This window comes from Varanus komodoensis, unplaced genomic scaffold, assembly GCF_004798865.1.
Source record: "Varanus komodoensis strain SLA01 unplaced genomic scaffold, ASM479886v1 scaffold84, whole genome shotgun sequence".
NCBI lineage: Eukaryota > Metazoa > Chordata > Lepidosauria > Squamata > Varanidae > Varanus > Varanus komodoensis.
The window spans coordinates 594,373-619,467 of record NW_025336531.1 but is presented as its reverse complement, the minus strand read 5'-3'; the positions used below and the strand labels follow the sequence as shown (position 1 = coordinate 619,467).

At 50.5% G+C, this 25,095-nt stretch overlaps 1 long non-coding RNA gene across 1 annotated transcript; it reads right to left on the bottom strand.

Moving 5' to 3' along the window:
- Positions 1 to 8,414: 8,414 nt before the first annotated feature.
- Positions 8,415 to 21,380, bottom strand: LOC123036915. Its single transcript, XR_006417230.1, has 2 exons — positions 21,152 to 21,380; positions 8,415 to 8,652 (listed from the first exon to the last, which is right to left on the bottom strand). It is a non-coding gene; the product is annotated as an uncharacterized LOC123036915 (long non-coding RNA).
- Between the last annotated feature and the right edge of the window lie 3,715 nt (positions 21,381 to 25,095).

The following is a 25,095-nucleotide window of genomic DNA, read 5'->3' as shown; positions in this document are numbered from 1 at the left end:
GGGGGGGCTCGGAAGGGAGCGAAAATTATGCCTTGTTTTCGAATTGCTAACTTTTTATTTGCCTGTAGTAGTTGTGCTGCTGGACCCTTCGATTTGAGGAGTCACCAGGCGATTTTCTCCCGAGCTGGTCAATCTCTCCTGCTCTTAAAATATGGGCAAACGAAACCTCAGTACGGATGCCTCTTTATTTTCATGATACGGAGCGGGAGTGGGGGGGGGGAGACAGAATTTCCAAGCCCTCTGATTTATTAAGATTCGATCCCTTGCCTTCGAACTTGTCCTGGGTGGGTAAGGGGATTTTAAGAGAAGTGTGGCTGGTCTCGAATCCGGCTTTGCTCCCGGAGCACGGACTTTGATTATGAACGATTTGCCTCGATGTGATCCAAAAGCAGCCTTGAGCAGATCCCAGCCGAGGTAAGTAACGGGCTCGCTGTGTTTCAATTACTCAAGCTCAGAAATAAATATTTCACTGCAGACACCTTAGTGGCAAAGTCCAGCATTCCTCCTCCAAGGACAGGGGTTTAAATCCTACAACTGTATTCCTAGACAAAACAGTTATGTAAGGTCCTTCCTGTGCATTCATTCCATTTACACGTAAAGGGTTTTTGGCTTAGGCCCAATGTGTGTAACATTAAGCCAAGAGGAAGAGAAGCGGGGATAAAAAGGTCCCCCCCTTCCTTCAGATGTAGCAAGCATCGCACTAGAAGACTTTCACTAGCTTCTCACAAGAAAAACGTGCATCTCCCCAACAAACAAAGCAATGGAAATATTAATGGGGGACACCTAATGCTTCAGCTATGGGCTGGGGTGGACACCCACATTCTTGATACCCCTTCTTCCTTATACGTTTAGAGTTAATTCTACCTGTCTAATCTTACCAGTAACTCAGATATTGTCTGAAGGATTCATATCATCTCCAAACCAAAAGAAGAGGCAACCCTGTATTGACTGTACTCCATGGTTAACTTAACAGGAGAGAGCATTTTTCATACACCCCCCCTCAATATGCCTTGATCATAACAGCAATTAACATGTTCTTAATTTACCAAATACCATTCTAAGCAGCCAGATTCAATGGTTGCAGCTCTTAACAGTGCAGGACTATTTGGTGTTTGATTTAATCTATAACTGAAAACATAATGTATTAAGTGACTACATATTTACACAGCTGATAAGATATATATATAGAGAGAGAGAGAGAGAAAGAGAGAGGGCGTGGGGGGCATAAATATATGGGCTGATTTTGCATTGGGAGTAAATGGAATAACTAAATACCAAAGAGCAGAGTCTCTGTCTTTATTCTCCTCTCTGGAGATTATATTCCCTCTCTGAGCACAACTAATACTTTTTACTTCGCACTTACGGGGAATGGTTAGAAAGGGTATCTGTCTTTCACAATAGGGGCTCCCCCCTCAACCGTATCCAAAAACAATCTCAAAGAGTAAGGAGGCGAAAAATGGGCGCAGGGTGGGGGTGAGTTGAAGGCTGGAAGACAAAAGCTAAATTAGCAGCTTCAGCAAGTTTGGGGTTCCATGCATCATCGTGGACGGAAGCGTACGTGTGTAGGGTTTCGCTCTCCCCACCCCCTCCACGTTTCTTCCTTGGAGAAAACCCCCGATTTTATCTATTATTATTACTATTATTATTTAATACGATGTGCCCGCCGACTGGAATGAAATGCACCAGCCGACTGGAAAGCCTGCTTGAGCGAGGCCCATGGAAGGTGCCGATACCCGTGTCCAGGGAGCAGCTCTCGCCACCGCGCAGCGCAAGAGGGGCTCGCCGCGAGATCGTGCCCCTGTGGGCCGGCGCGGGAGCCGGAGGGAAGGGCTGGAGCCGGGCTTCCTCCCGCCGGGTAAACAGCGGCCGCGCTGCGGCGCCGGGGCCTCCGGGCCGCTTCGTCAGCACTGCGGCGGACTGGGCGCCCCCTCGCTCTTCTCGGGCAGGCGGAGTGACGGCGGGTCCTCAGCCAGGCGAGCCGCCGATACGAGCCAGGAGGCGTAGGATCAGTCGGAGAATTCAGACGTCGTAAAGGGACAAAAGGATGTTGCGCATTTGCACGGTCCGGTTCCAGGGAGTTACGCCCCCTCCTCCTTTTTAATTGGGGGCAGGGAGAGAGAACGGGGGGGGAAATGGAATAATCCGGTTTTATGCTCTCTCGTCAATCCCCCTTCGTCCCCGGAGTTCGGCGTGTGTTGGAAATCTAGCCTTCTCTCGGGCGGTTCGGGGCGGAAAGACGGGAGGATCCGGCGGCGCTTCGGAGGCTGCGGCGCGCTGCGTTCGGGCCTCGCTGGGCGCAGCGGACAGGAAGCCGCGGCGGCGCTCGGTCTTCCGCCAAGCTGGCGAAGGGGCCTCTCGAGCGGCCGCGAGCGGGGGATCTTCCGCCGCCGAGGCGAGAAAGGCCCCTCAGCCTCCATCGGCGTATAAGGCCACGAAGAGCTCTCCCCTAAACGCTTGCTGGCCTTTTTCTTGCTTCCCTTCTCTTCCATTTCCCTCGCCCTTCGACTATTTTATATTTTCTTTTATGTCTTCTTGTGTTTTCCCGGCTTGGTTTTTCATTTTTTTTGGAACAAGTACAGCAAAAAACGGTGGCCAGGCTGAAATTGCAGCAGCGTCGCCACCAAAAGGCTCCGATACGTTTGAAAATACAGTTATTATTTAAAAGATCCGAGATGAACGAAGGCGGAGACGTGGAGAGAAAGCGGAAGGCCGAGAGAAACAAAGCGTGTCTCCCAAGCGCCCTGTCTCAAGAACGCTTCCCGTTCCATCGTCCAGCCTTCTGACTGAACCCACACAAGCCAAGACGGATTTTACCGTAACGAAACCTTTCCTTACAATAAGAAGAAAATGCGGCATCTTTTTTTGCGAGAGCAAAACTTAAGGCTTCCCCTTGTGTAAAAGCAGTATATATCTGCATTCAATGAAGAAGTGCAGAAATAAATAAAAATGCATCCTTTCCCCAGTCTTTTAATTCTCTTTGTAATTCAGAATCCCTAATGGGCATTTTTGACCCATCTTTAGTGCTTGGTATAAAGCTCCAAACCTGCTTGCAACCACCTATTGTGATTTAATACTTAAACGGTTCCATGCATTCCTTCTTAAAAAAACAAAACAAAACAAACCTTACAGTGCCAGTTTTTGTTTTCCTTCCAAACAACTATTCACAGTTCTGTTAAAGCAACAACACAAACCCCCCAACAACTAGAATTTCAGTAAGAAATATGCGAACAATCGGGCGTTTTGTCAGTACGATCCAGAGCTGGGTACGACATTTGCATGGAATAGTAACCATCAAAGGCAAAACAAAAAACATGCACATATCTCGCAGGTTTTTTTCTAGTTAGAACAAAATGCATCTCCTTTCCCCAAGATTTTTTTATTTTTTATTTTTTTAAAAAAAGTTGAGAAATGGATACAATGGTTACATATTTCAATCACTAGGTGTTTGAATTGCCTTTAAAACGAAAAACAAAATCAAAACAATTTCTGCTAGCAATAGTTTTTGAGATATAGATATAGGTATATCTCGTTACACCGTGAAGGTGTCTTTGATTTTAAGAGTAGTAATAATAATAATAATTCAAAACAAATAATGCACGTTAAAAATACTAAATAAATTTTGTTACTTACTGGAGGGAGGGGTATTCCTTAGCACAGAGGGAACGCAATACAATTAAATCAGTGAGTGGGACTTTGTTGTATTCCTATTGGTATTTGCACTGTGCTGACTGTTGCACTGTAAATGCACTGGCTGCTGCTCCTTGCAGAAAGGAAAAAAGACCCTGTCGCGGGCTCCAGCTTCCCCAACCTCGCAGCTCAGTCCTGCAAGCAACTCTCCCTGCATACTAATAAGCTCGTGCCACTCACTCAGGGCGAGCGCGCTCGCTGATTGGACGCCCGGTCCTCTACGGTAATAAGCTCGTGCCACTCTCCCTGCGTAAACAGGCTTCCCAATAGGCTGGCGCCGGGCCAGGGAGCTGCCAATCAGAGAGCAGCAGGGCTACTACTCAACCCGATGGCGCCTAATTCAAGTCCCCGCAGTTGCGCAGCTCCCCTCGCGCAGCTTCCCTTTGCTCAGCTGAATGGGGATACGCGGCAGCGCGGCGAGGAGGGCGGGCGGGCGAAGAAAGGGCTCTGCGGAGCGGGGAGGCAGAGAGCCTGTCAGAGCGCCGCTCCAGCCCACACGCACGCCCGCCAGCTGGGTGGTGAGCGGGTCGCTGCGTTGCCTCTTTCGCTTTGCCGGCCCGCACGGTGCGCCGCCGCCGCCGCAGCACCGCGGAGACCTTGCGGAGCTCGGGACACGGAGAGCGCGTTGCTTTAGCACGGCGCCTGCCTGGTCTCTCGCCCTTTCTCTCCAGCGAGCCTCGCCTTCACGCGCTAAAAACTTGCGCGAGCTGGACTGTCGCACAGGGCCGAAGCGCCGCCCCCGCCCCCTGCACGGATCCCTCAGTGCTCGAGGACGAGTCTTTCAAAGAACTCCGGGACATAATTTATCGGGGTTGAGCCTTGCCTACACCTCTGCTTTGCGCTCAGGAAAGTCCCTTATCTTGGCTCCTGCTCACGAGGCGTTCTGCACTTGTCAGCTCCCAGGTGGATCACCATATATCGAGATCTATGTATTTATGGTCATTCTTTCCCCCCATTCTCTCTAACGCTTCTATTATCCCCACTCTATCCAGTCTCCGCTCAACTTCAAACGAGAGCTCTTCCAACGCACCCCCCGCAGATTTTGATCACGATTCCTCTGGATATTCCCTTTCCACCAATATATGCTTCTTTCAGCTGGTTGTTGTTCTGTTTCCTAATAGACTGCATCATTACCTTTCCTCCTACTTGTATTCAGAGTTCTCCTGTAAAACTATTTTGAGCCGGTGAATACTGCATGCGCACATACAAACCTCACCACACGCCCTCTTCAGACGGTTTTGTACCGGCAACGGAAAGGTTAACCCCATTGCCTTCAGTTCCAGCGCTCTCCCCCACCTCCCTTCTTCCAGCCCTCCCTTCCCCACTTCCAGGAGCCGCCTTGATTGGTTGGCAGTCCCCCAGCCCGCTGTCTATCACCCAGTGTAAACAAGGCGCTGATTGGCTGCTCGCCAGTCCGCACTGGGCTGCCTGAAAAAAGCAATTACTGGCCCCGCGGTTTGCAGGGGGCCCGGGGCTGGTTTGATGAAAGGAGATAAGCTGGGGACTGTTTCCAGCACACACCCCCAGTGCACCCCCCACCCCCGAGGCAAAGCCTACTGTCCCTTGAGCCAAAAGAAGGTCAAAGAGTGGAGAGGATCAAAAGGAGCAAAGAAAAGGGGAAACGGACTGAGTCACTATTAGCGAATCTGAAAGCAAAGCCATTCATTCAAGGCAGGTTTGGTGCATCGGGCACCGGGGGATCGAGGCGGGGGCTGAAGACCAGCCTCTCCTCCCTTTGTAGAGTTGGGGAGTAGGGACCCTGCTGCAGCGCAGCGGCAGGGACATTTGCAGCATTTAAGGCAGCGGGGGAGGCTCTGCTCCAGTACCGCGAGCCGAGAGACCGAGTGGGAAAAGGCGATGCGGATGGAGCTCCCTGTATGGCTGGGCTGGGCTGGGCTGGGCTGGGCGTGATGTCCGGGTGTCAGTTGCAAACCAACGGATTTGCAGGCAAGGTCTGGATCTTGCCCTGCTGCGTTTGGAGCCTGTTTCAGGATCTTGCCAATACCAGGAAAGGGCCATCACGTATGTCCCTCTTCAGTGTACAAAACTGCGCGCCTCGGGATATTTCCGGGGGGAAAGTCCTGCTTTTGCAAATAGGAAATATACATCGAGGCTAACCGTGAGACATAACAGCGCTAGTGATCGACTGAGGTTGGACGGCGCGTGTGTGTGCGTGCGCGAGTGTGTGTGTGTGTGTGTGTGTGAGAGAGAGAGAGAGAGAGAGAGAGACAGACAGAGATGCAGTGGCGCTGGTTGGGAGACTCAAGAGTTTTTCTTCCCCTACCCTTGTACTGGCGATTACGTTGATTTAAAAAAAAATTAAAAGGAGCGTAATTGATTTGAAAATGCAGAATAAATCAAAATAAGCCGTAAGAGATATTAGATTACAATGGAGCTATTCATTAACCGAAGGGGTAAATTGAATTAGGAGAACCGAGAAGCAGCGTGTGTATACACGCGGTGTGTACGTGAATTTGCATTTCTCACATTGGTGATAATGCGCTATACTGAACTTGCCCTCATGTATAAAATCTAAGGAGTTACACAATTGGAAATAAACTTGGAAGTCCACGGGGCAGTGGTAGAACACCGTGTCTGCTCTAAGATGTACGCGCGCGTGTGTATGTGTTTAAATTTCGGTTAGTAACCTGTGTTATTTAAAGTGTCAAGCAGTAAAAGGGTTGCAGGTAGACACAATGCTGTCACGCAAACAGGCAAACACAAAGACAGTAAGCGAATCCCAAGGAGGAAGGTTGCAACCCACGAGGTCCTGCTTACTCCACGGGAGAAATATATCGATCAGGGTTGCTGGGAAAGGTAGATCTACCACGACTACAAAATGCATGTCAAGCAGAAAAGACAAAGCCGCACACACGGGGTGTTTTGTTGCGTATTTTTTAGGAATGGGATTCTGAAAGGGGAGCTATTGTGGCAAGGGTGTGGGGCGAGCGCTTCCTCAAAGGCAACTCGAGGCTCTCGGGCCGCCCTTGTCAAAAGTGACAGGGGAGCGAAGGAAGAACTGAAAGCAAACACCCTTTCAGCCAGTCCCTTCCCTTGGACACCATCCGGGGTCACGGAGGCTTAACGCGGAGCGAAGCAGCAGCAGCCCTAGCGACGGCTTCTCCGCGCTCGCAGGGCGCAGGGGACCCCGCGCGTGGCACATGCGGGCGCTCGCCCGGCGGGCGCGATCGCGGCGCGCCCGCCTTGCCCTCGACGCCTGCGGCCCGCCGGCCGGCGCGCCTCCTCGGCCCAGGCCCGCGGCCAGGACGCGGCGGCGCGGAGGGAGCGCGCTGCGGGCCGCGAGGAGCCGCGGCGCTGGCCTCCCCCTCCGTCCCGTGTCTCGGGGCGCCGAAATGAAAGCGGACGTGCATTCGGGTTGCGGGGCGCGCGCACTGTGCCAAATGAACGTAAGGGTAGAGCGGGGTGCGTGGATACGGACGAATCCTCTCATGGAAGGATGATTCAGAGCTTACTCACTCGGATAGGCATGTGGGGAAAACTTTCCAATGCTGCAGTCGCTGCTGGGAGTCCGGGCCTGTCCGAGAGTGCCTAGACTCTCTCTTCTGGAATAGAGGGAGGGAGGGAAGAAAGGAGCCCCTCCGTCCTGCCTCGCATTCGCCCTCATTGAGGTTTTCCCACTGCCCGCCCTGCATCTCAGCGGAAGATTGCTAGCGCAGCTTCAGCGTGGCTCCCTAGCGCAAGAAACGCCGGGTCCACCCCACCACCTCCGTTTGCGTGGATCAGGAGTTCAGAAGCACTTGAGGACAGAAACACTTCACCCCGTTGCCCCTACTCCTAGTCTGGGGGCATTGTGCAAGGGATCCTTGCTGTTTTCGAAGGTCTGACCCTTTGTCTTAAAGTCCAAAGAAAAGCTTCTAACTCTCCGTCCAGTAAAGCAGGAGAGACGGGAAATGCGATTTCAAGGTTTGCTCTCGGTCTTCTGGCGCAGCCTCTTCAGGTATCAGCGGATATAGAAGGGGCCAGGACCTGGTTCAGACGTTATCATCGTCCCACTAAGATGTTTGTTCAAGACAGCAACATCAGAACAAGACTTTACCCCAAGATCCTAAACACACTTAAGGTTCACAGGTTCGGCTGGGACGACGACGCCGACGACTACAAGACGAAGACTTAAGCGAATCAAGAATGGCAGCCACGCAGCCTTAAACACCAGGAAGTGGGGTTTTTTACTACAAGGAAGGAATTTCCAGTTGTCTCAGTGGAATTTCGAATTTAGCATATTTAAGGTGCAATCCTATAGAAATATAGATATAAAAAGGACTACAATGCTCATCATGCCCCAGCCACCATAGCTGAGGCATGCTAGGAATGGTAGATTTGTTCTGTCTTCACAGATAAAAGGATTGTAATTTTAGGGAGCGATCCTAAAAAACAAGAAAGTCCTACTGAAATCCATACAAGTTACTTATAAGCATGTGTCGATAGGCTGCAGGGTGCAGCACTGTAAACTTTCAGTGTCTCTCTATGCATGCTTACTCAGAAGTAAATCCCATTACATTCAGGATTACTCTCAAAGTCTGTTGCATCACTGCACGGGTAGAGAGTGAGTATGTAGCCAGATCCTGCACACTTCCTCAAAAGTATGTCCCACTTAATTAGAGAGGCTATTTCCTGGCAATTGTGCACAGAGTTGCACCCTTTGTGAAGGAGTTTTTGGCAGGATTCCTTAGCAAAGTTGGATGTTGGTGGAAATGAAACTCGAGTGGGGCTGTTTCCATGACTTTTCTTTAATTTTTTAAAAAGTAGTAGTATTATTTAGAAGGGGAATGCTGCAAAACTTCGAAGTGCAGGATCTGAAGTGCTCCCGAGGTCTCTCTTTCTTTCTGAACTCTTTGTTGTGAGTTGGGGCTTGGGGGTGGCGCTGTTTAGGGGAGGGCTGCTGTCCATTCTTTCAGGTGGTGTTTTGTCATGAATGTGCCAGGTCTCGAGAAAGCAGCAGTTGCCCTGCAGTGGGGAATGGATGGAAGGGTAATTAATGCAAAGTGACTGATTGCTCTTGAAGAAGGCCAGTCCAGCGGAGGGGATTGTCCCTGGCCATCGAAGCGTCACTTGACTGACACTTTCCTTTCCATCTCCGGAGGACCCGAGCGCTGCATTTTGTCACTGGCACAGGCCAAGGGTTGCAAAACCTCAGACTGCGAGGAAGGGCGCTTTTTTGTTTTTGTTTTCAGGTGAATATACTTCATCAGCCAATAGAATGGAAGGCTTAAAAAAACTTGTATAGCAATTTTTGAAAAATAATCTCAGATTAACAAATCAAGGGAAAATAAGTGCAGTTGAGAACATATAAGTCATCTGTAGAAAAGAAGAAGCAAAACTGATAGAAATGAAATTGTGAAACTCGTCTTGCATTGATTAAAATAAATAAAGCCCATTGCAAAGCTTCTGAATTTATTTCTGGTTATCCTGAGCATTCTAGGATTTGGAAGTGGCTAGGAAGTGCCCTCAATGAATACACATATGGGGGGGGGGAGCAGTCTCCCCCTATCCTCATTCACAGTTGATTTTAAATAATAATTTGAAGAGGATGTTAAAGGTTCCTCTTTTGACATGTACATCTGCAAAGCCCACTTTCCCTCCTCTGACTCCCCCCCAAATGTCCCCTCCCCTCTCTTCACTTCGTAAATAGAGGTTGGATTTTTGGGGGGAGGGGTTGTTCTTTTATTGTTTCAAAACAGTTGTTACAGCAAATAACTTTAGACAGGACTGGTGTATAAACCAGAGGTCTGTTGGCAAATTACCAGTGCACTCGTATTCTGCCTGCTCACTTACACAATATGGGGGGGGGAGTATTTTTTTAAGAGATCGTTTTGTATTCTACATTAACAGAATGGTGCTACCGGGAGACGGGAGTAGGGTGGTGAGAGAGAGGAAGGAAACTCCATCTAGCTTTTAGATGTGCTCCAGTACGTTGTCAGCAGAAGTTACAGCTTCTCTGTACCTCCCCCATATTTTTTTAAAACTGTCCAGGGCTAACAAATGTTTTTAATTTAACAGGAGAAGCACATCAGTATCTCTCAGGCTTTTTCTATAAGAGAAAGGGAATAATGCATGTAGAAATAAATATGTAGGGTCGGGTTCAGAAAGATCACCCCCCTTCACTATCTGTTTTTGCAAATTAGACCAGCGAACCCCTTTCCTCATCTCGGGGGCCCTCGGTTTATTGAGGGGGGCTGGTGTGGGGTCTGGGTGTTTAAAAGCATCAAGGCTCAAGATTAAGAAACGAGGGAGGTGGCGGCAGATGGAAAGGGTCCAGGCAGACACCGAAGGACTGAGTCAGCGCTCTATGGATCACTCTGGCGCCTTCTTCCTCCTGAGGCAATGGGACTCCGTGTCGACCGGCACTGACTCGAAAGGAGGCCCCGTGTGGGCTGGAGCTGCAAGGAAGCGAGGTCTGGGACTCCGTAAACATCGCCAGTCTCTCGCAGAGAACGGAGCTCATTTATCTCAGGACACGTTGCAGAGATTTGGTTCATCTCGCACAGCCAGGTCTAAAAGCCAAGCGTTCCCTGCCCCACCTTTGGAAGGCAGTTGCGAGAAGTGATATTTGGTCAGCAAAATCCTGGTGAGTTTAAAAAAAGAAAGAAGAAACGCGTGGGGGAGGAAGGAATCTGAAGGAATTCCTTCTGAAGGAACCATATTGAAAGCAAAATAAGCAAAGCAGCTTTGTGTCTCTGGGCAGAATGTTGTGCTCTTAAGCCTAAGACGCAGCTTGGCCTGCTATCCAGTGCACCTGAAGCGGCTGCAGAAATTAAGGCTGATCCAGAGTAGGAGGCGCTGGAATCGGGGGAATTCCTCCCCTCCCCCATCGTGTGCTTAGGATGAGGAGGCCGAGTGCAGGATGGCGCAGGCGGAGCAGCGTTAGTGTTGTTCCTTTTCCATCGGAGAGCCTGACTTCCCATGCCATTCATATGTTTGGGATCTGATCCTTAACAAACACAAGCCTGTTTTCTACCTCGAATGCATCACCACCTCTGTGAAACCTTTCAGCGCTTGGACTTCTTACCCAACGAAAAGGAGTAATTCTTAGGTTGTGATCCTATACATACTTACGCAGGAGTAATTAGCACCAAACTCAGTGAGATGTACTTCTTAGACATGGAACAGATCCCACTGCAAATAGGTGCATCCTGCTCTCTTTTCTGCTTCCCCACTCAGTCATTTCCTCACTAGAAATTTACACTGGAAGTTCCTCGGGGCAGATATCTGACTTCTTTTTGCTTATGTACTCTTCAAAACGTCCTATAGGTATGGTTATTATTTCCACATAACTGATACAGTACTAAGTTCACAGTATCTATTCACACGTTTGTAGATGTTTATCTTGAGGTCAGTCTGTATCTTTCCACTTTTGTGAAAGGCTGAGACTGCCAGACCAATCTTCACCTTAAATTCAGCATCTAAGTGATCTGGCATTGACGGAAAGGGAAGATCTTGTTCCCCCCACCCCTTTTGCTCAAAGTAGTCAACATGAAAACATCTCCTTTTCATGTCCAAATGAATATGCAATCATTTAAAATTCTCAGACCTCAGCTAACCTTCACACTCTGGGGAAATGTGTTAAAATATTGCAATTTAATATCTTTCCATCTGGAAAAGAGAGAGAGAGAAAATGAGGAAGGGTGGGGGACCCCTGTATGTTAAATAAAATTATGGATTAACACAGCACGCTAAATAATTGCCTAATAAGGACTGGGAGACGCAAATCTTTGCATTTGGGTAATTGTATGTTGGGTGCCTTGCTTAATGCAATTGTTTGGGCCCAGTGCATTGTTCCATGTGCTATTTGGTCAACGAGCAAATTAGAAACAATTTCTTGGCTAGGAAGAATTACTCTTAATTCTCCTAACACAAAACGCTCATAGGGAAGTCGGGAGGAAGTGGTGCAGAGCAGGGATTCTGTCCAGTCAGTATGTTTGAACAAACTTTCCAACGGCTTCAGTTTTCTGGATTGCAGGCTGATTGGTGGGTTGGGAAGAGAGAAGGAGGGAAGAATGGGGGTGATCCTAAATTTGCACATGAGTAAGTATGATCGATGTCTACGTACCAACCCACTTGCCTGCCTGCCAGCCAGCCAGCCAGCCAGCCAGCCAAACCATAAAACAGAGCAAAGTATGGCCATTAGTCTCCAGGTCCAGCAGAAAAGTACCAGCCCAGTGTGGGCTCCCAGTCTGTCCAGCTGCATTTGTTCAAACAGGCAACACCGATCTCATTATAACCATGAGCCACCTCCCCCCCCGCCCCCCACCTTCTCCGGGTGGGGGAAGGGAGCCGAGCACGTGCTGCACTTTGGCTGCCAATAGCCCCGCGTGAACATGCCCTGTTTTATATTACTTGGTAAAAAACAGACTACTGGAGGATTAACAAAATGAAGAGAGAGAGAGAGAGAGAGAAACCACACACAACCCCCTCCAAGGGAACCCTCCGGGGCAGAGCCACCCCAGAATTTCTGGGTTTTCGCCTTCTCTGAGGTGTGGTGGGGGAGGGTCAGGAGAAGAGCAAAGACGGCAGTGTGGTTCATGTCTATTCAGATACGGATTCAGATCCAGGAAAGCTGGTTTCCCACGGTCCGGTTGCTGAGTCTGTTAAGTGAAAGCCTGTTTTAGTCCGAGGAGGTCAGAGTATCGTGTGAACTCGTATCCTTGCAAGACACTCTCTGCGTTTGCTCTGGGAGCTCAGGAGCACCTACCTGCAAGGCAGGGTGCCTGGGACTGGGGCCACAGAGTGCCCTTTGCTTGACCAGTGGCTTGAACTCAACTTCCACCAAGCCTTGCATTCAAATTGCTTATCCTACCAGACAGATTATAATTGTTACAATTATCATATCAAAACTGCCCTTTTTTCTTCTCTAACCAAGACAAAGGGGAGACAGGAGAATTCTGATTAGTGTGGCAGCCGATTTGCTCTCGGTATGTGCGTTAAAGCTCCCTTTCACTGAACCGCACCTTCTCGGATGCGGGGAGAGGTTAAAAATAAACAAACAAACCCTTTAGCCTCACACACATGAATCTCTTACTGACCCAGTTCAGGGAATTTCCTCCGCTTCCCCCCACCGCCCACTCTGGGTTAAGCATAGGCCCGGCTCATTTTCCAGAGAGGAATATGACCTAGGGGGAAAAAGGACAGTTTTGGTCCTGTGTGTCTGTTTGGACACGCAGCTCCTAGGGAACATATACCCTTTTGGCTGTGCATCTGAAAGCTCCTGGGAAGAGGATGGAGTTTCTAGTGCCCCCCTTCCGAAAAGGTTGCTCCTTATTTCAAAATAGCATCACTCCACGGGGTATCCTAGCAATGCCTTGTATCTCTCTCCCACACTTCATAAAACTCAGCCAACTCCACAGAATTGTAATTCTTTTATCTCCCCTTCCCATGCTCTTATTCAGAGGTGGCAGTGCGAGGAAGGCATGGGGCTTCCATGCGCACGAACAGCAACTTTGCTGCTTACCCTTTCAGAGTTTCGCTTGCCACAAGCTCTTAGTAATGGGATCCTGTAGGAAAGGTGCTGCCTCTTAGGTCTTGCTGCATCCAGGCCAATCCTCCACAAGCCCCACAAAGGCTGTGGCTGCAGTGGAGGGCCAAATATCGAGGCCCACTGGCTGTTCCCCCCCACTCTAAGTAGAACCGACCACTCATCGTGGAAGACCAGCAGGACATGGGGTTTAGGCTGGGTCATCTTATTTGATCTCCCCACCCCGAGCAGCAACGAGAAGTCCCTTCAAAAAGAAACAGACCTGGGCCAGCAAAAAAGAGAAATCCTCTTGGAATCCCTGCCCCCAGCTTTTTTGAATCCAGTGCGGAGGCAGTGGAAAAGTCAACGCCTTTTAGAAAGTCTCCTTCCCAGTAACAATACATGTATTATTATTATTGGGGCAGAGAGATTTAGGTAGTTGCATTTTGGAGAATTTAGGTGGTTTCATTATTTATGGGGGCTTTTAAGAGTTGCCTTGTTGCCTCTGTAACAGGGAAATGAAACAGAAAGAATCTTAGGCAAAGAAAAGGTGTGCATTGAAGCAAATTTTGCAGGGGTAGAAGGTCCCATGACTTGGACAGCTCAATCAACCAGAGAGAGAGAGAGAGAGAGAGAGAGAGAGATGGGATCCAAGCAGATAACTTTTGTTTTTTCTTCTTATCAAACCAGGTCAAGATATTTAATTGGTCCATTTCCTCTCTTACCACCCACATTCCCTCAAAGGGAAAAAAAGAGCAGATTTATGTATTTTTCTCAGCAAAAGCAAGACAATTTTTGCACTGGGAAGGGATCCTCGACCAGAATCTTCATGCATAAACAAGGGGAAATGGACAAAATGGTTAATCAAATAAATCTGCATGGATAAAGTTTATAGTAACAGACAGACTGATATCACAAGAAGTTTACAACACATTTTTAATTTCTAAAGTGATATTTCTGTTGCTTCCAATGCAGATTGCATGCATTTGGGTTGCTCATATTAAGGACTGATTTCTAACAAATAAGGGGTCAGTCGTAGCTCAGAGGTAATGAGCATTTATAACCCACCAAGAATGTTAAAATATTACTAACACACTACATGTCTATATGCAAAGTCTGTAGAAGAGTTTTGCTTTCCAATCCCAAGGAAATGTGCAAATGTATGGGTGTAGACCATATAGCTTTTATTATTATTTTAAACACTGTATGATGTATGTAATAGAAACAGAGGATCTAATGTGGATTCCCCACCCCTGCCGTGTTCTTCATGAGATCTGCACAAAGAGAGGGATTGGGGGGATGTGGGGGGTGCTCAGATCCCCAAACCTTTGGTTAAAGCCCTGTTAAATGCAGAGTTCTAATTTGTAGCTAAATATATCCCAGTGTGTTCACACACTGAAAGTATAATTCAATGTGTTTGTTATGTGAGGTTATCAAGGAACCAGCCCATCTGGGTTGAATTAAAGCGAGTTTAATAAATGATACCAGACATGGCCAACTCTTTCTCTTTCCATTCTGGAAATGGGAGATAGATAGATGATAGATAGATGAATATTCATTGAAAAAGAGAAAAGCACAGAACTTCTGAGGATTGTTAATGGGCCAGATTAGGAGGGAAGAGAGGGAAGAGGCTAGCTCTGCTGTTTGAAGGACTGAAATAAATCGCGCCACAGACAATGCAACTTGCCCTCCGCTTTGCGGAGCAGCTCAGAGGCGCGGCGCCTGGGCGAGAGATCACGCAGGATGCACCTACCCGCGCCGCGCTCCGTGCGCTCCCGGCCCACGCTACCTGGGGGGACAGGCCATTTCCGAGTCCAGCGCGTCCTCCGCCGCCCCTCTTCACAGCCAAGGCAACACAATCCAAGCAAGATTTGGGCGAGGGGTGGGGGGTGGGGCGTCCTGGGGGGGGGGGGGGATGAGAGACCGCTTCCCCGCAAACATGTTGTGACATGTCAAAAGGGTGCCTGTTTTGATAAACACATAATTAGTGCCAGGATGTGTGAGCAGCTGGGTAGAAAGGCATAACTTAGATAATAGCCACAGCAGCGCACACACAATCGGAGCGGATTTGCAAAACGGAACTTTTAAAAGCGATCATTAGGGCCCCTTTGGCTGAATGGGGGCGAAGACGGGTTGGTTGGGTGGGCAAGTGGGAGCACCCACCAAGGGGAAACGTGTCGCTCGCTCGCACACACGCGCGCGCGCGCGCACACACACGCACACACAAAGAAAGGGCGAGCGAGGCGGGGGAGGGGGGGAGGGGAGGGGGAGCGGGCGGCTTGCTTCCTACGGTGGGCTCGGCCGGACAGGATGCACTGCTGGGAAGATAAAACAGCTTTTCTCTCTCTGCCTTGTTCCTTTTGGGGTTAACGGGGGAGGGGAGCATGTGGCTGTTGATGCTGAAGTACTTTTATTGTTGTGTAAAGCGAGGGCCCTGCGGGGTGAGCGCGCAGGGACCTCCGCGTTCCCGGCCGGCCCGCCGCTTCTGCGGAGGCGAAGCCCGTGGCCGCGCGAGGGTCCGGCGGCTCCCTTCAGCTCTCACCGCGCACCGAGAAACCCTTCTCAGGAGGGACCCCGAAGGAGGCCCTTTTATAGCCTTCCTCCCCCACCCCTGCCAGCTGCCCAGTCCCTCCGCCCCGGAATGTCTTCCGCGACAGAGACCGCGCCGAGCGGCCCAAGCCTCTTCCCACCCGCAAGGAGATCCGCCCGAGGGCGCGGAGGGGGCGGGATCCTGTCCGCCGGGGACGGAGCCCGTGGGGCGCCGACCTCGGACCGCGCCGCGCCCTGCGGGCCAGCGCGCTGGGTCCTGCGCTGCCGCGGCGCCGGGGCTGCCGGAGGGGAGCCGGCGCCGGCTTTTCCTCCGGCCCGGCCCGGCCCGGCCCGGCCCGGCCCGGCCCGGCCCGGCCCGGCCCCCGCCGCGTCCCGCACGCCCTTCTCCCGCGTGCAGTGGAGGCTCCCGGACCCGCCAGCTCGGAGCGGGAGACTTCGAGACGCGCTGCCCAGAACCAGCAGAAGCGCGCGGGCCGACGAGAGCTCTTCCCGAGGCCGCTGCGAGCACAACGCTGGTTTCGCTCTCCGAAGCCCGGCACCCTTTCCGCCCAAGCAACTTTTAACGCTCTCAACTCCACGGCTCTTTAATAAAAACCAGCAGCCAGGGAGTGTCTGTGTGGAGAGCGCGCACAAGCTGGAATGCTGCGCGCGTGGGGAAAGGCAGCGCTTTGCTCTACCCCTTACCAGCGTTGCTTCTTGTAAAGATCAATAGATTCTAATGGAAAAAGATTTTTTTTTTTAAAATACTTTTTCTCTTTGATTGCGAGGCACTTTTATTCCCCACCTGCGGATGAAAGGTCTGGCCAGCACTTTCACCCACAATGAATACAACTATTGTGTTGCTATGTTAAATTGTAAATCTCAGTTGGGGGGGGGTTGTTTTTTAATTGTGGATGTTTCTTCTATTTCAGAACGGGGGGGCATTTTGTGACCACAGAGGCGTTGCACGTTTGCAGGCCCCTCTGCCGGTGTAAACGTCTCTCCCCACCCACCCCCACACCAAGCGACGGGAAGAGTATCCATAAGCTCTGAATTCCCCACGTCCCACGCACACTTCCAGTCCAGGTAATAAATGAAGCATTGTCTGCAATTATGCTGGTGGAATCAAGTTCCATCCAGGTTTTAGGATAGAAAATTATTATTTCTTCAAGTCACATCAACACACAGATCATTACCTTGCACCCCCTTTTAGGAAACAAAAACAATCTGTTTAAGTGGAAGGCATGGGGGAGCGAAGCAAGACTGCTCATCCCCGGAAAACCAAAAGCCCATATAGAACAGAAAAGGCGAAGGAAGCCATGCGCACCCTAAGAAGATCCCCAAAGTCCATGTTGCTTAGGCCTTTCTTATGTCTAATAAAGATATTGCAGCAACATGGATTTTGGAAAGATTTTTGCTATTATCAGGGAGGGGCGAGAGAGGAACAATACGATCCCTCCTTAAGGGATCGAGGAGGATTCCTTCTGCTTTAAATTTCTTCATTTACTCTAACCTCCTCCCCCTGTTCCCCAAACGGAGCTTCCAGTTTCCTGTTGCAAAGGAGCGGAAGGGGAAAAAAGTCCCCCCGCTCCCATCTCCTCTAGAAGGGGAAAGAAAAGGCAGGGAAGCTCGTCAGTTTCAGGCTGCCTTTTGTGCTGCGCTTCGGCTCCGCAGACAAAACAAATCCCCATCTCTGTCTTCGCAAGGAGAGAGATCATGTGGCGCAAGGAACAGCCCCACCGGCCTCGACCGCTGCTCCACACAAAGGTTAGGAGGGACCAGGGAACTCTTCCTCTCGCGCGCGCTCTCGGCCCCCCCCCCCCGCCCGCCCGCCCGCCCGCCCGCCCGCCGTCCCCGGCAGCTTCGCGCCCTAGACCCGGGCAGCCCCTGGGAAGCATCCTTAAGCGAAAGCGCTCGTTCCCCGGAGACGCGCAAGAAAGGCAGGAGCCCGCAGAGCAGGGTCCGCCGCCTGCCCGGCAGCCCCGCTCGAGGCAGCGCGGGCGCCCCCGCTGCCCACGCCTTGCGGCCGGGGCGCGACTTCCACGGCGCCGCGGGAGAGCGACCCCCGCGCCGCGCCGCGCCGCGCCGCCTCGGCCGGCCATCTTCCCAGCTGCCTCGTCGCGCTGCCCCACGCCCTCCTCCGGCCTGCTAATCCTCGGGTTGTCTGGGGAGGGGAAGCCGCCGCCGCCGCCTGCTCCGCTCCGCTCCGCTCCGCTCCGCTCCGCTCCCCGGGCCCCGCACGTTGCAGGCGCAGAGGATCCGTGTGCCTTTTGGGGGGGGAGGAAGGAGCTGCGGCCGGGGCGGCGCGGGGTTTGCAGGCTCGCCGCCTCGACGGGGAACGCCGTGATGTCGCCCCTGCGCCTTTGCGGGAAGGAAAGACCTGCCGCGTTTGAAAATCCCCACTGGAAGCAACCCTCTTTCCGAGCGCGCCCTCCCGCTTGGCGGTGGAAAGGCTGCTCTCGAGCCGCGCTGAGCAGCAGCGGCGAGGGCGGCCGAAGAGGAAACGGCCCCTCGCTCTTGGTTCCCCGGACTCGAAAATAACTCAGTAAATAAATGGGAGGACAGGGAGACGGGGGGGGGGGGGGCGGGGGCGCAGCCGGATCGCTGGGTCAGCGGAGCAAAACACAAAACAGATCCTCTCCCGCGGTTCCCGGGACTGCAGCGAAGTGCGAGCCGGGCCTGTGCGCGCCAGAGGGCGAGCGCAGAGGAGCGCCCCGGCCGCCCCACGAAGCCGAGGCGTAAAGGCGAGGACGCCGCGACGGAGGCCCCGGACGTGCGAGCAGCCACGGGGAAGAGCGGGGACGCGGCCCTGGCAGCGCTTCCAGGGAGCGCTCGCCCGGTGAGGTCGCCTCCCCTCCGAGAACAGCCGCCGCAGCACCTCGAGCTCCCGGCCTTTCACTACCTCTTTTGTTAACAGAAAAGTCAATCCCTTTAATTAAAAATCGTTAAATAAATCTATCTCTTTACTAGCACGAATATACTTTCTATGCCGAATTTGCAAAGATATCGATGGCAACTCGAGCGGCAGGGTCCAGAGATAATTTGATTTGAAAGAACTGGTTTAAAAAAAACCCGAGAGGGAGAGAGGAAGGACGAAACAAGAGACTTTGAAATGTACATACACATAACCTACTACAGTTTCTGAAAAAAGAGAAAGTTGATATTTCTGCGGGCTTGTCTGCATATATACACGCACATTTCTAGACGATTTTTTGTTGGATGCATTGGAGCATTTACGTTTCTTCTTATAGCACAGTCTTTGCAAGTAAATCGAACGATATATAGTTTCTTGCTGGGTGGGTGTGGATAGGGATCCAGGTCAAAATTTCAGGCCTACAAGTGAGTAAGCCTGATTGAACCCCATGAATTTACTTTTGAGGAAACATTCCTTGCATTATGCTGTTAATTACGCTTCTGCTTCTAGAGGGAAACAAAGCGAGGCCTCGGGGAAGCAGATGCGGGCGGGGGGCGGGCAGAGTTAAAAACAGCCACGAGGAGAACACAGGCGACTGGGACTGTAGCGACCGGGCAATGGGGTTTTAAAAGACTTTCTGGCAGTTTAGGATCGGAGTTTTGATTGTACACAGAAGGAGGCGACGGTGGGCGATTTACGTTTTGATTCGAAGAGAAATCTTTCAGGATAATTTTTCATGAAAACGGCGGTAAACTCTGCAGTTCTACTCTTATTTCTTCAGATACAGCGTGGAGGCCGTGGGTTTGCTCCAGAGACGGATTGTTTAAGAGGGCTCGTGGAAAAACAGACCTGCGCTACTGAATCCGGAATGCAACCTACCCATCCCTCCCAATTAATAACAGTACTACGCGGGGATCTACATGCTTGGTTTTTAAAGTGTAACAAAAAAGGGGGGCATTCACGAATTACTGTGCCTTGGCAGTCTGCTCAATTGTGTGGGCAAACTCTCCAGCAGCCCAATTTCAAATCTATTTCGAGATAGGCATGGTGATACCTTAGTGGGGAATCAACTTGCTTCTTAAAAGGAAGGCTCGATAAAGGCCCGATTTCTTTTCCCTCAAACAAAATAAGTTCAAAAGGAGAGTTATTTATGTATACATAATTTCACTCTAGCTAAACATACTAACTGGGGGAGGGGGATACATTTACTTATCCTCCATGAATGAAGTTTTTTTTGTACACTGCTAAATGTAAATACAGAACAAATTGTGTTTTGGAGTTGGGAGATTCTTTTCTTCTTTAATCCCCCCTCCAGTTTAATTTGAAAAGAGTTTTGTCTTGGGGAGGAGGGTTTCCAAGAGAATGTGCAAAAAGGGTTTTCTACTGACAAGATGGGGAACAGATTTAAAAGTGGAACCAGGGATGGGCCAGAGTTGAAATGCTGGGTTTTGTGGTTGTGGGGTGGGGAGAACCTACATTTTTCTCGCTTTAGAATTAAATCACCATTAATGTGGCAATTAATGGGAAAGAATACAGAAGACAATGCGTTGAAAAAGAAGGGGTGAGAGACTTCACAAATACAAACAATTGAGATTAAATTGAGACAAAACAATTACTTACAGATCGCTGATTTCCTGGGTCAAAGTTCTGCTTAACAAATCACAGAAACAAAACAGTGTATAAAAAAATTCCACTTCACTGCAAAAAATAAAATAAAAATAAAAATATGGGCCAGTAGAGAGAACCAAACCCAGCTGGTGGGTTGGAAAATGCCTCTACAGGTGAACTGCTATCTTTATATGAATGCTTTATACACACATCTATATCCTTCCTCGCTCCTTCTTTCTTCCTTCCTTTCCCTGCATCTATAAAGTGGAAACTGGAGATGGTTTCTGCATGTGTGCGCGAGGACCCCAGATATATATTTCCCCCTCCCCCCGCCCCGATGCGTTTGAGGATTTGCTTTTACGACGGCGGCACCGTCCTTCTTGCTGCTATTATGAATTTAGTATTTAGTCGGTAATATTTTGCTCCAGCTCCAAGGTCCCCCTACCTGCCCGTTTGGAGTAAATCCATTCAATTAGGGCACCAAGACGGAGCTGGAGGCTCTATAATCTCAAATTTATGGCCGGATGACGTGCCTCTCTCTCCCACAATGGAGACCAGTGACATTAAACAGAAAATTGATGAGAGAGAAGCGAAATCTAATCTCTTTTCTCCACTTCTTCCACGCCATTGCTGCCGCCGCTCGCTTGCCTTTTTTCCATGGTTTGCGGAGAGAAAGGCGGGGTGGAGATGGCGAGAAAGGATTTTCTTGTTGTCGGTTGTGGTGGGTGTGCGAAGGAGAGCGGCACAATTCAGTCTCCCGAGGCAAATATGATCCGAACCATTTATCCATTACCCTCTCGCGCTCCCTGCACAATTGAGGTATGTGCTGGGGGGGGGGCGGGGGCCAGGGTGTTACCCTCGTTTTTAATCTCCCTTTTCCCCACCCCGCTTCCATCTCGCTCACATACGGCTTCGCATCCGTGCGGTGGGCTGGAGGGACTTACCTGACCGGGCTTGCGCCTTCTCGCGCAGAGTTGCATTTTCCTCCCGGCCCAAGAGATACAGTCGGAACCGCCGCCTGCTTTCGGGCGGGGGAAAGCGAGGGCTCCGCGGCCGGGCCACGCTTTGGAGGCGCCCCCCTTCCCGTGCAAAATGGAAAGTTTGAGTTCTGCATTTCAACCCGGCTACATTCCGCTGTTGTTATAAGATGAGAAGCCACCCCGTTCTTCCAACACGCACGCCGCGGGGGGGGGGAGGGGGAGGGGGGAGCGCGCCCTTGCCGGATCTATCGGAAGAAAGACAAAGTAACGTCCCCGTTGCAGCTGCAAGCGCCAGCCCGGGCGGGAGGGGCCGAGAGGAAATCCCAGCTCCTCGGCGTTCCAGACAAGAAAAGGAAACCGAGATTTGCAGTTCCTTGGCTACTTCTGCAGAGTGTGCCTGTGTGCTGCACGGAGTCGGTCTTCCACTCCACGCATACTTCCAAGGCAAAGTATCTCCCATTGACCCGTCCCAGCCGCAGACTCCTCTCAATTAAATCCCTCCCAGCCCCGCAGTGTAAACCACATAAGACACGCTGCTGGAGTGGGGGAAGGGGCGGGCGGGCAGGCAGGCAGGCAAGGAGCCGTACATTGTCCAGAGCCTTCCTATTTACTTTCAAGCTCGCTCGCTCTCTCGCTCGCTCTCTGCGCCCCCCCGCCTCCCCCCCCCCCAGTCATCTCATCCCCGTCCTTGTCTGGGATGAGTTTACAACTCCGCCGCTGCTCCCGTGCCTCAGACATAACAATGACCTGGTGGGGCTCGGGTCCTGCCCGCCCGCCCGCTGAGTTTGGGCACTTTCGGAAACGGGGCGCCCGGAGCTCTCCCGCTGGCCCGCGGGGCTCTGCTCGCGCCTGGAGGGGCCGAGGGAGCCGCCTCCCCAGCCACCGCAGGCTTGCTCCGCACGTGGCCTCCCGGCCCTCCATCTTTCCCCGCCACCCCGGCCCACATGCAGGGAACGGTTCCGTGCCACTTCCCTGGAAGGAGAGCCGGCCTTTGGAGAAGGGGGCGCGCGCTGACGCCCTAGTTCCTCGCAGCTAAGAAACCGCTCGTCATTCCTACGGCTGGAGAGTACAGGCCCAAAGTGACAATGACCCTGATTCTCGTCTGGGATCCAAGTGTGGAAGGGCCCTTGCAAGAAGGAACCATGGGCAGGGAGCCTCCTGTCCCCTTTGCGGGGCTCTGAAGCTCTGCCAAGATGAAGAAACGACCCCAAGGGACACATACCTTGCTGTTAAACACACACCTATTTGGTGAAGCCCACATGGCCACACAACCTACACCGTCCTTCGAGCCAGATATATTTTTCTGCCACTGGAAACAAAGCCCCAAGTTCCTATCTCCTATAAGGAGGGGAGCACTGATTATGTTGTAAGCGGTAGAGAAATGTGAAAGGGTCTGTTATGAAGAACAGGACACGCGTACATTCAGAGTGGAGGCACCCACAGAGAATTTGGGATTCCCGATCTGGGTAAGAGCTAGCGCGTGAAGACAGTAACTCCCCAGACGGTTGGGATTTCAATTTCCAGAGGCCCTTGCCAGCATATGTGCATTGCTATCAACGGCAGCAATGTGAGCGGCTGAAGTCCAAGACACCTGGAGAGCCACCTTCTGTCCACCCGTAGTCCAAAGGATACATGGAGCACTGGTCAATCCAACACTGGGACTGCTTGAGTCTAAGAGTGCTTCCATATGGAGGCACCACCGATCTGAAGACCTTGTGCAGCTACTCCATCTTACAGTAGAATCCTCTGGGTTCCTGTAAAATTCCACGTTTGAAGAAGGCTGATTGTAAAATGATTGCACAATAAAAGCTTCAAACAGTTTGAAAACACCCAATCAAAAAAGTAACTATTTTTAATGTTCGTAGGTTTTATTGTTTTAAGGTTTTAAATTGTTGCACACCATCTCGATAATTTTAACAGGCAAGATACCATATAACTGTTAATAATAACAGAACAAATAAAATAATAATATAAACCGTGTTCATGCCTGAGAATAATTGATTCCTCTCACTCACCTCTAACCTTAATTTCTTTCTTCCCATCAGCAGCACAGAGCACTTTCCTTCCCAGGAAACTGATCTTGAAAACAGAATGAAGATACATCTCAGGAAAGCCTGGCCTTGAAATTGGATGTTTTGGATCCCAAGTCTAGAAACAGTAACCACAAATCCTTAGACAACCTATTTTATCCCCCAGCCTGGGTTTTCCCCCCTTCTTTTTGGAAGGAGCATAGTCTTGTGATGGGGAGTGCTATTAGCTCTATATAGGCCATTGGACAGGGGACATATTGTAATTCAGGTGGTTTGAAATTTGCCAGTTAATTGCAAGGTGTGCGGCACGGGGGCAGAGTGCTGCACCGGTGGCCCAGGAGATCCAGGCTCCAGTCCCCAGTTGGCCATGAAGCTCACCGAGTGAATTTGGGCCTGCCACTGACTCTCCGCCCAACCTCTCTCACAAAGTAATTGTTAGGAGGATAAAAGGAGCGGCAGAGGGCTATGCAAGCTGCCCAGAATTCCTCACAAAAGGAAAGTGGTGGATGATAGATGTCATCTCATGTAATAATAATAATCTGGGCCTATAGGCTTTAATGGGGCAACCTAGTGTTTCTTAAAACTGAATTCATGTAGACCAAAGTATCAAGTCTGCTTACTCTGGACTGTGAAATATCATTAAAATCCACCTGGAATGAGTATGTTTCCAATCCTGCAATCACAAACATAACTGCTTACTGGGGGAGGCAGCATCTGAGGAGCATCATGAAGTGTGCATGTTTAGGGAGCTTCTGCAGTCCTGAACTGTAGGCCTTTCTGCTACAGGATATAACCTAGTCTTGTGACTGTGCAAGAACGGGGACTGGAGTGCGAGACCCCGCCTTTACATTAAGGCTTGGGAACAATATTTTGATCTGCCAGGGGTCACATGCCACTGGTGGGTGGGACTTAGGTGCAGCCAACCCCCAGAACAGACAGACTCACTTTTTTCTTTTTGCCACCTTCTTCTTTTCCTCTCTCTGACACCCCCTTCCCCCCACTTCTTTGTTCCTCATGAAATTAGGTCAGGGTTACCCATCTCTGTTCCAAATACTTTCTTCTGTCATATGTAGCTTCCATCACTATAAGAAGCTACAAGAAGTAGCTTCCATATAGCCTGAAGTGCTTGATCCTGCCCAACCTTGGAAGCCAAGCTGAGTTGGACCTGGTTCAAATCTGGATGGAGGACTTAAAATGTGAACTGCCCAGAGAGCTTTGACTACAGGCAGTATAAAGATGTAATAACAATACAATGTATATATGCAATCCTTCCATCTGGTGTGAGACTTCAGTCTGGTCTTGCTCCTCTCGATATCTTTTGTTTGTCTGTCTGTGTCTCTTGCTTCCTGGACCTTGCCTTGTTTTGCCTTGCTTTAAATTCCGTATCTACCTTGACGGGTTCCTTCCTCTGGCCTTGGCCTACTCTCTGTGTTGCAAGGACTAATAAAAATACCTTTCTGGAGCATGCATGACCTGTGGCTTCTTCAGCAGCTTGCATCCCTTTGTGACTGGGATCGGACTTGGCCACCGCGCTCCCTTCCACACCACAGGGCCACAGCTCCTGCAGTCTTGAAGGTTATTACTCAAGTAACCATGACAGGACGGGCAAGAAACAACTGCAAAAGGTGACAGAAATAGGGTCCGAATCCTCAATGCAACTTTTCAGTGATTATCACATACAGACAATAATGATCAGTGCAAAGGAATGGAACAGAGCCACAAAAGAGGAAAAACAGTCTTCCATGAACCAAGAAATAAAGGGAAATTCAAACCTACATTAGGAATGTTAGAAGACAAATGAGGGAACAATTTATCTGACCAGGAGAAAAAAAAAAGAGAAGGTAGAAAGAATTTACAGAAGAGATGAAAGAATAACAG